Genomic DNA, 8,303 nt, shown 5'->3' with positions numbered 1-8,303 from the left:
ATCTCAGCTCACTGCAGACTCTTCCTCCCGGGTTCACGCCATTCTCCTGCCTCAGCCTCCCAAGTAGCTGGGACTACGGGCACCTGCCACCATGCCCAGCTGTTTTGTGTTTTCAGTAAAGACGGGTTTCACCATTTTGGCCAGGTTGGTCTCGAACTCCTGACCTCAGATGATCAGCCCGCTTTGGCCTCCCAGAGTGCTGGGATTACAGGCGTGAGCCACTGCACCCAGCCTAATTTGCGTTTTGATTCCTTTCCATTGTTGTCAACAATTAAGTTTATTCTTCTTTTAGAAATTATATGTAAATGATATTATTGATACTTTCTAAATAAAAGAGGTTTTTAAATATTTAAAAATGTTATGATCCAATTATAGATAAATTTTCTAACATTTCCCAGTAACTAGAGTTTTACAAATTGATTAAACATCAAATCAGAAGCTAGCCAAGCAGGAATGATATTGAAATAAGTTCACATCACAGAAAAGGTTCCATAATTTGGCCAAATTGCATGCACGCAATGCTTATTTAGTAATAGTCACTATATGTTAGATGAGGATAAAAATATATTTGTGAATTATTTCTGAGGAAATGCTAACTCCCACAGCATTGTATTTAATTATAACAATAACAGGAACATTAAATTTTTATCTTTGCTGTGTGATCTCAAAGTCATAGATCATCTGGCTTTTTAGGTACCTTCACTAAAGGCAAAAATCTGATTTGTAGTTTTTATTAGCGTGTACCTTGAAATTATTTGACCAAGAAGCTCAAAGAAAAGAAGAATGTTAAAAAGAAAGAAACCTCACTTTTCCATCAATGATAGTGCCCCTGCCTGTTTTAATCCCAGGATTTCATTCCTAAAGATCCTGACCTTTGTCTGAGGAAATCGAGGCAGTTTTCCTTTTGGATCTGGCCATTGGTGTGTGCTTCAGATCACCTCTGGAGTCTCTGTGGTTGCAAAGGCAATTCCTTATGACACGCTTACCTCCTGCGGCTTGAGTTATGAGTTGTTAATGTGGCAGTAATTAGTATCTACTTAAATGTAGTGGTCAGAAATGTATTTGAAGTGCCCTAAAGATGATCATGGTTCAGAATATCTTCAGAGAAAGCAAAATCTTTAATATTGCAGGGAGGCTGGCAATACAGAAATACATTTCTGTGACTTCATTTCTTGAATATGCTGAGACCCAATTTGGACTGCATTTGGCAGAAATGATGGAGTAAACAGCAAGGCTTTAAATTAAATTAATAGTTACAAGGTAGGTTGGCTCTTAGGTGAATTTAGCCATGTCAGCTAATAGCTTTTCTATGGTGTGTAACAAATCTGAGTTATGTTATGCTGTGAATTATTCAGTGCATTATAAGCAATCATAGTTTAAACAATGTGAGTCATGCTTCTGGGCTTCATTGGTCAGTGTAATTGGCCTTTTTATTTTCTTTCCATAACTTATCTGCTATTATTAATTTCTTATTCCTTATTAATCTGTTAGCTCATTATCTTTAGCTTACTAACTTAAAAATTAGATTAATATCAAAATAAGAATAGCACTATGAAGAGTTAATAAAATGCAATTTCATGTTAGAGCTAGAATAAAAGTAATTGAGCAGTTATTTGCAGTGTTTCATTACAATATTTATGTGCTTAAGATTTCTAAGGTTTTAAAAGTTACCTTTAATACAATCCTTAGAAATTCAGAAATTTCCTGATATTAGATTATGGTGTTTGCCTAATTTATACTGGTTTTCACTGTAGATTTTAATGAACTTTGATTGGTTACTTTTCCAGACATACAGATTTAATTTGGAATATGAACTTTGGTTCTTCATGAGTGCATTTTGAAAAAGAAAAAAATACACATTCAGAATCTGGCCAATTTAAGTTTGTATTTTAAAAATATTTTATGCATATTAAGTATGGTCACAGTAAATTGTGTGTAAGACTAAATTTACTACCATTTTGAATAATCAGACATTCCCAGATCATTCTTATATTGTCAGTTAACACTTCTGTATAATATCGCTTTGGACCATGGACATGAGCTGGAAGAATGATGTATTTTTATAGATTGTATGTCCAGAATGACTTTAGAACCGCATGATACAGTGGAAGGAGCACTGGACTAGTAGTCACTACCCTTTTTGGATTCAGGGCTCCTCACAATTAAAATGAGTGGAATGAAACAAGGTGAAAACATAAAAACATCCCTTTGTATACTGTTTTGCTACTTACAGTGTACTTTGGCATTGCTTTATCTCCCTGGATTCTCACGGTAGGATTTCTGAGATCTTAATCTAAGAGCTCCGAAGTTGTCTACTTTTTTGACCCTAGGGTGCTCCTTTTGTTTTACAGAGCAGGGTCATTTGATTTGCTAGCTGGTGGCAGAGTTGGCACCATTACCCAGGTCTGACTACCAGTCAGAGGCACTTTATTTGTATCATGAAATGATTTGAAATCATTGTAAAGCAGCAAAGTCTGATAATGAATGCCAGCTTTCCTTGTGCTTTGATAACAAAGACTCCAAATAATCTGGAGAACCTGAATAAAAGTTTGAAGGGCTCGATTGGGATCTGAAGACAAAATTGTAGGAAATCTTACATTTTTGCCATAACATTAATGAAAGCAAAACATTATAAAAGTAATTTTAATTCACCATATACTTATCAATTTATTGATGCTTCCAGATGACATCTACAGATGTGGTTTTGTGGACATCTTTTTCTGTTTACATAAATTTATCCACTTAAAATGTGATAATGTGGAGACAAAGCAAGGTTTGATTACATAAACTTTTCTCTGCATTGGTCTTTTCACTATCTTATTTGCTGAATTTCTTAATTTTCTTCAACCTCCCCACCCTCCATTTTTTGGATATTAAACAGGGAAAGCTTGCTACATTATAAAGGTTGTTGGCACCATTTATTTTACACAAAGGCTAAAGGTTAACTTTTGGAAATGATGAGCTACTTTTATATATGTGTTTACTCGTGCTTTGTGATATTTCTGGATCATTCCAGTCATAGAGACTTATTACATGTACTATTTCTTGCTACCTGTGAAAAGGTATATTTTAAAGAATGTATAACCAACAGTCCATTTACTTTTTATTAGTATGTAGAGAATTTGTATCTAATTCATGAATGTAGTTTTACAATAGTTTCTCATTATAAATGGAGCAAAGTACATTATCTTTATTCCAAAATGTACATTATGTAAGAATTGTAAATATACTTGATTAAGTACTTTGTATGCCAAAAAATTACAATAAGTCAATAAAAATCTCACCTCTGGCTTAGTTCTTTCATGCTGACTTACATTTTCTTGTGAAATACACTGTGAACATATCTGTCACCAGCAGTTATTTTTAAGGTACTGTATTTCTTCCCAGCCCTTTCAAATCCACATTCATCCTATTTGCTGATTACTTCAATCAATAAATCCATTTGGATCTTTTAACTATACAATTCTCTGTTCGCAGAGCTGTTATGGCCCCTAATTCATTGGCAAAAAGACAAAAAGCTTTTTTGGGGGGGGTGGGGAGGGGCTTGCTCCAATTTTTTTCCATTATGATGGACATTAATGTTCCTAATCTATGCAGTACATTCACATTTTATCCTTTTAGTAAACAGACACGTTTGTCTGTGATTGGGACTGAAGGAATGGGAGGTTGAAAAAACCAAACGAAGTGAATCACCTGCATTTGCTTTTAAAAAGAGCTAATTGAAAGCAGACACACAAACTTTTCAATATAACTTGTTTTATTCAGCTTCATTTCATTTTCAGAATAGTTCTGTGGAGAACCCACATCAGTAGTCTGTAAATATTTTAAGTGAAAACAGTTTAATTTTTTAATTATTGCAAAAACAAAGCTTTTTGCTTGTGGAGAAATATTAAGAAGAAGCAAGAGACTCATTCACAATTCCACTGTCTTACCTGTGCTGTCCAAAATGGAACTCACTAGCTACATGTGGCTACTTAATTATAATTAGACAGAGTTCATTTCCTCAATCTTACTGCTGCATTTTAAGAACTTGGTAGCCCCATGTGGCTAGTGACTATTGTTTTGAACGGGGGAGATTGTAGAATATATACATTGTCACAGGAAGTTCTACTGGATAGTACTGAGGGAGATACTGTCACTTTTTTGGTGTATACCCTTCTAGACCTTTGGGTGTGTGTATTTATACAGTTATGCAATGGGATCATACTGTTACCCACTTTTTCACTTAATAGATGGGGAGACCTTAAAATTTATGGGGAATTTCAAACATGTACAAGTAGAGAAAATAACTTCAATAGCTATAATATAAGCCCATGGCTTATATTTATTCTGCTACCCATTTTTCCCCTTTCCTGGACTTTTTATTGAACCAAATCCTAGACCTTTCACCAGCAAATCATTCTGTATGTACATCTAAAAGTTAAGGACTGTTTAAAAAATCGTAACACTTCTTAAGCTACAAAACTACATAATCAGTATTCAAATTGGTTGTCTCAAATATGATTTTAAAAAGATTGTGCAAATCAGAATTCACATAAGTTCCATACATTGCAGTTAGTGAATATGTTTCTTAGTTTGTATAGACTTTTCTTCCATTTATTACCATTACTATTTTCTTTTTTTTTTGGAAATGTGGTCTTGCACTGTTGCCCAGGCTGGAGTCCTGTGGCAATCATAGCTCACTGCAGCCTTGAACTCCTGAATTCAAGTGATTCTCCCACCTCAGCCTCCCACATAGCTTTGAGTACAGACATGAGCCACCTCACCCATTTGTTTTTAAAATTTCCACCTGCAGTTTGTTGAAAACATCACTTTTAATGACTGCATTATTTTAGCTTTAACTACTTCATTGATGACCATTTGATTCCAATTTTTTGCCTTCATGAACCTAACTTTGCTTTATTTTTATGTTTGTTTTTTGAGACAGTGTCTTGCTCTGTTTCCCTGGGCTGGAGTACAGAGGCGCAATCTCGGCTCACTGCAACCTCCGCCTCCTGGGTTCAAGTGATTCTCCTGCCTCAGCCTCTCAAGTAGCTGGAATTACAGGTGTCCGCCACCATGCCTGGCTAATTTTTTGTATTTTTAGTAGAGATGGTGTTTCGCCATGTTGGGCAGGCTAGTCTCGAACTCCTGACCTCAGGTGATCCGCCCGCCTCAGCCTCCCAAAATGCTGGGATTACAGGCGTAACCCACCATTCCCAGGCTAAGCCACCATACTTGGCCTTGCTTTATTCTTATGGTTAAATATTTTAGAACATTCTTAAATTAGGAAGAATTCCTAGAAATAATGCTGCTTCAGTGGTTGAGTATATTTTTGAGACTCATCCAATGTGGTAGGCACTGTTAGGTTCTGGGTGTATTGTGGTTAATAAAAAACAAATGTATATTCTGTTCTCTTGGAGTCACGTTCTTGCAATGAAGAAAGATGAGACTAGGGTAGTATATATATAGGTGGCCCTCACAGAATTGTGGAGGATGGCACTTAGCCCAGACACTGGATAGGAGGTATTTAAAGATCATTTGTGTAGGCAGTGACATGTAAGCCAGGGTCTGAAGCAGAGAGGTTGGATAATCTATGCAACCTTACAATGTGGAAATGGCTCAACAGGAAAAACATTTACCTAATCTCTGGTCAGAAATCAGAGAACTTGGCCAAAGTTAGAACTGAAAGGTTATTGTGCTTAACTCAAGTTCTTTGTGTATTTAGACATGTTATGATACACCAGTTACCTATCTCTGAGAAAACAGCGAATATTACCATCAGTCATATTGCATCCTTTTTAATTGTGCTACCACTATGCTTCATATGTTATAGGCACTCAGTATCTATTGGATAAATAGCTGACTGGCTACTTTGAACCTACTGTTTTTGCTTTCTGTCCGCAATACACTTCAGGAAGCTGCAACTTTTAATTTTTATTTATAGGCAAATAATTGGGAATGATAAGCTACAATAATATTGATAAGTCAGAATAATGCATTATCAGTGATAAGTCAGAACAATATAAGTCAGAATTATTTTTCTGACTTCCTGTGTAAAATTTATTTTTTTGTTACAGTGGCCTGATCGCGCCACCACTGCACTTTATTTGTATTTTTGATTTTTTAAAAATTTTAGTTTTTTGAGATGGAGCCTCACCCTGTCACCCAGGCTAGAGTACAGTGGTGCGATCTCGGCTCACTGCAACCTCCACCTCCCGGGTTCAAACGATTCTCCTGCCTCAGCCTCCTGAGTAGCTGGGACTACAGGCGCCAGCCACCATGCCCAGCTAATTTTTGTATTTTTAGTAGGGACGGGAGTTTCACCGTGTTGGTCAGGCTGGCCTCAAACTCCTGACCTCATGATCTGCACACCTCAGCATCTGCCTAACTCAGCCTCCCAAAGTGCTGGAATTACAGGCATGAGCCACCACATCCGGTCACACCTTAATTTAAATGATCATTATGTCTTAGCCATAAATTCCGGGAGTAGTGTTCTTACAAAGGTTTGAAGAAATGTTTGTTGAATAAATTGATTATAAAATAAGAGGGGGAAAAAAAAACTCACCTTATTGATGGTGTAGGTAGGGGACAAAAAGGCACAAATTCTAGAATTCTCCTTTATTAGTGAACAGTAATTAGAATTTAATAATACTCTAGCATGCTTCTTGGAGAGCCTGTGGAACATATAATAAAGCTTTAATAGAGATTTGGGGTTTATTTGTAAATACCCCAGAAAAGCTTATGGTTGCCGAATTGTGTTTTCGCATGTGTTGGATATTTAGGCTTTAAAAAAGGAGTGTGGTGTCTTCAGTAGAGTTTATTGGTAGGCACTGTTCTAACTGCTTTTTAAATATTGTCTCTCATAAGCCAGTGAAGCATAGATACTAGTATAGCCCCATTTTCTATATGGTGAAATTGCAGTTCGGCGTAATTAAGTAACTTGTGTAAAGTCCAACAACCTGTAGTGGAAGAGCCTGAATTTCAGCCTGGATCATCCACCCCAGGCCTTGCTCTCTTAACCAGCTGTTAACCATATGCTAACAGTTGTGGTAAAATACACACAACTCAGAGCTTGAGTTCACTGTTTTTGGAGCTAATCTTGACTAGACGCTTGGAATTGGAAACAGTAAGACTTGGGTTAGGATTCCAGCTCCTTTATTTACTAGCCTACCACATTTGGGTAATTCTCTAAATCTCAATTTCCTCCACTGTAAAATACTTCTATCTCATAGAGTTGTAAGGATCACATGAACTGCTGGAGTGTGGTAATTTTGCTATTTGGGTTTTCCCCCAAGGTGAGTAGTATGTGTGAACTTGTTGCAGGCCTGTTTCAGAGATCCAATGTTTTCCAGAAAAGTGTTGCTCCAATAGAAAAGAACAAGAGTTAGAAATGAGATGGACCGAAGATCTGGGAAAGGTGGGCTCTATCCACACTTTGAGAAATGATGGCAGAGCCCAACAAGCTCTGAGAGACCAATCTATATGTGCGTTTGTCCATTATTTTCACCTCCTCCTCTCTCAAGCATGCACAGCACTTGTGCGTGTTTACTTAAAAACTACTGGGATAGCCTCAATTCTTAGAAGCCTGAAGTTCGTACGTTTTTATCTAGTTAGCAGTGTACAACTAACTGCCTAGGGTCGAAATTGCCACTGGCTAGCTGTGTGACTTTGGGCGGGGGACCTCGGTGTGCAAAACTCCCTGGTACTCCCAAAAAGGCTCTTGATAAAGTGTTAAAAGTCTGCTTATAAAACAAAAACGGATGAAAGTCGCCCTCCAGGGCGTTGCTGCGCTGGGGCTCGGGGAGCAGCCTCGCAGGTTCGTGCGGGCGGCGGGGTCCCCCTGCTGGCCGCATCCTCCAGCCTCCCTCCGCTCGGCCTCCGGGACGACGTGCGGCCCGGGCCATTTCCTCCCAGGGCAGCGGGAAAAGGGAGGAGCTGCCGGTTTAAATTGCCTAGCTCCAGCTCGGGTGCAGGGAGAGGCGGAGACGGCTTAAAGCCTCCAAGAAACTGGGGAAAAAAAGGTGCAGAGATTAAAGCTTTCCCTCTTGGTGCCTCCAGCTTCGCTTTTTGCTAACCTAAGTTCCTCCGTTCGGGCGCCTCCATTCCTTTCAAGGCTCAGCTTGGGTAGCTATCCTCTGGGGCTCGGCGCGCAGGCCGCCATTTCTCAGCCGGGACAGCGGGCCGGCCCTCAGCACGCTGGGGTCCTCAGTCCGCCCCTCCCACGCCGGGCACGGGATCCCACTGAACCCCCAGCCGGACCTCTAACACCCTCGGAACCTAAGACCCAGCGGTTACGGCAGACCGGCCCCGCCCCTCCACGC

Source organism: Mandrillus leucophaeus, unplaced genomic scaffold (genome assembly GCF_000951045.1).
Source record: "Mandrillus leucophaeus isolate KB7577 unplaced genomic scaffold, Mleu.le_1.0 Scaffold342, whole genome shotgun sequence".
Lineage (NCBI taxonomy): Eukaryota > Metazoa > Chordata > Mammalia > Primates > Cercopithecidae > Mandrillus > Mandrillus leucophaeus.
This window is presented reverse-complemented; position numbering follows the sequence as displayed.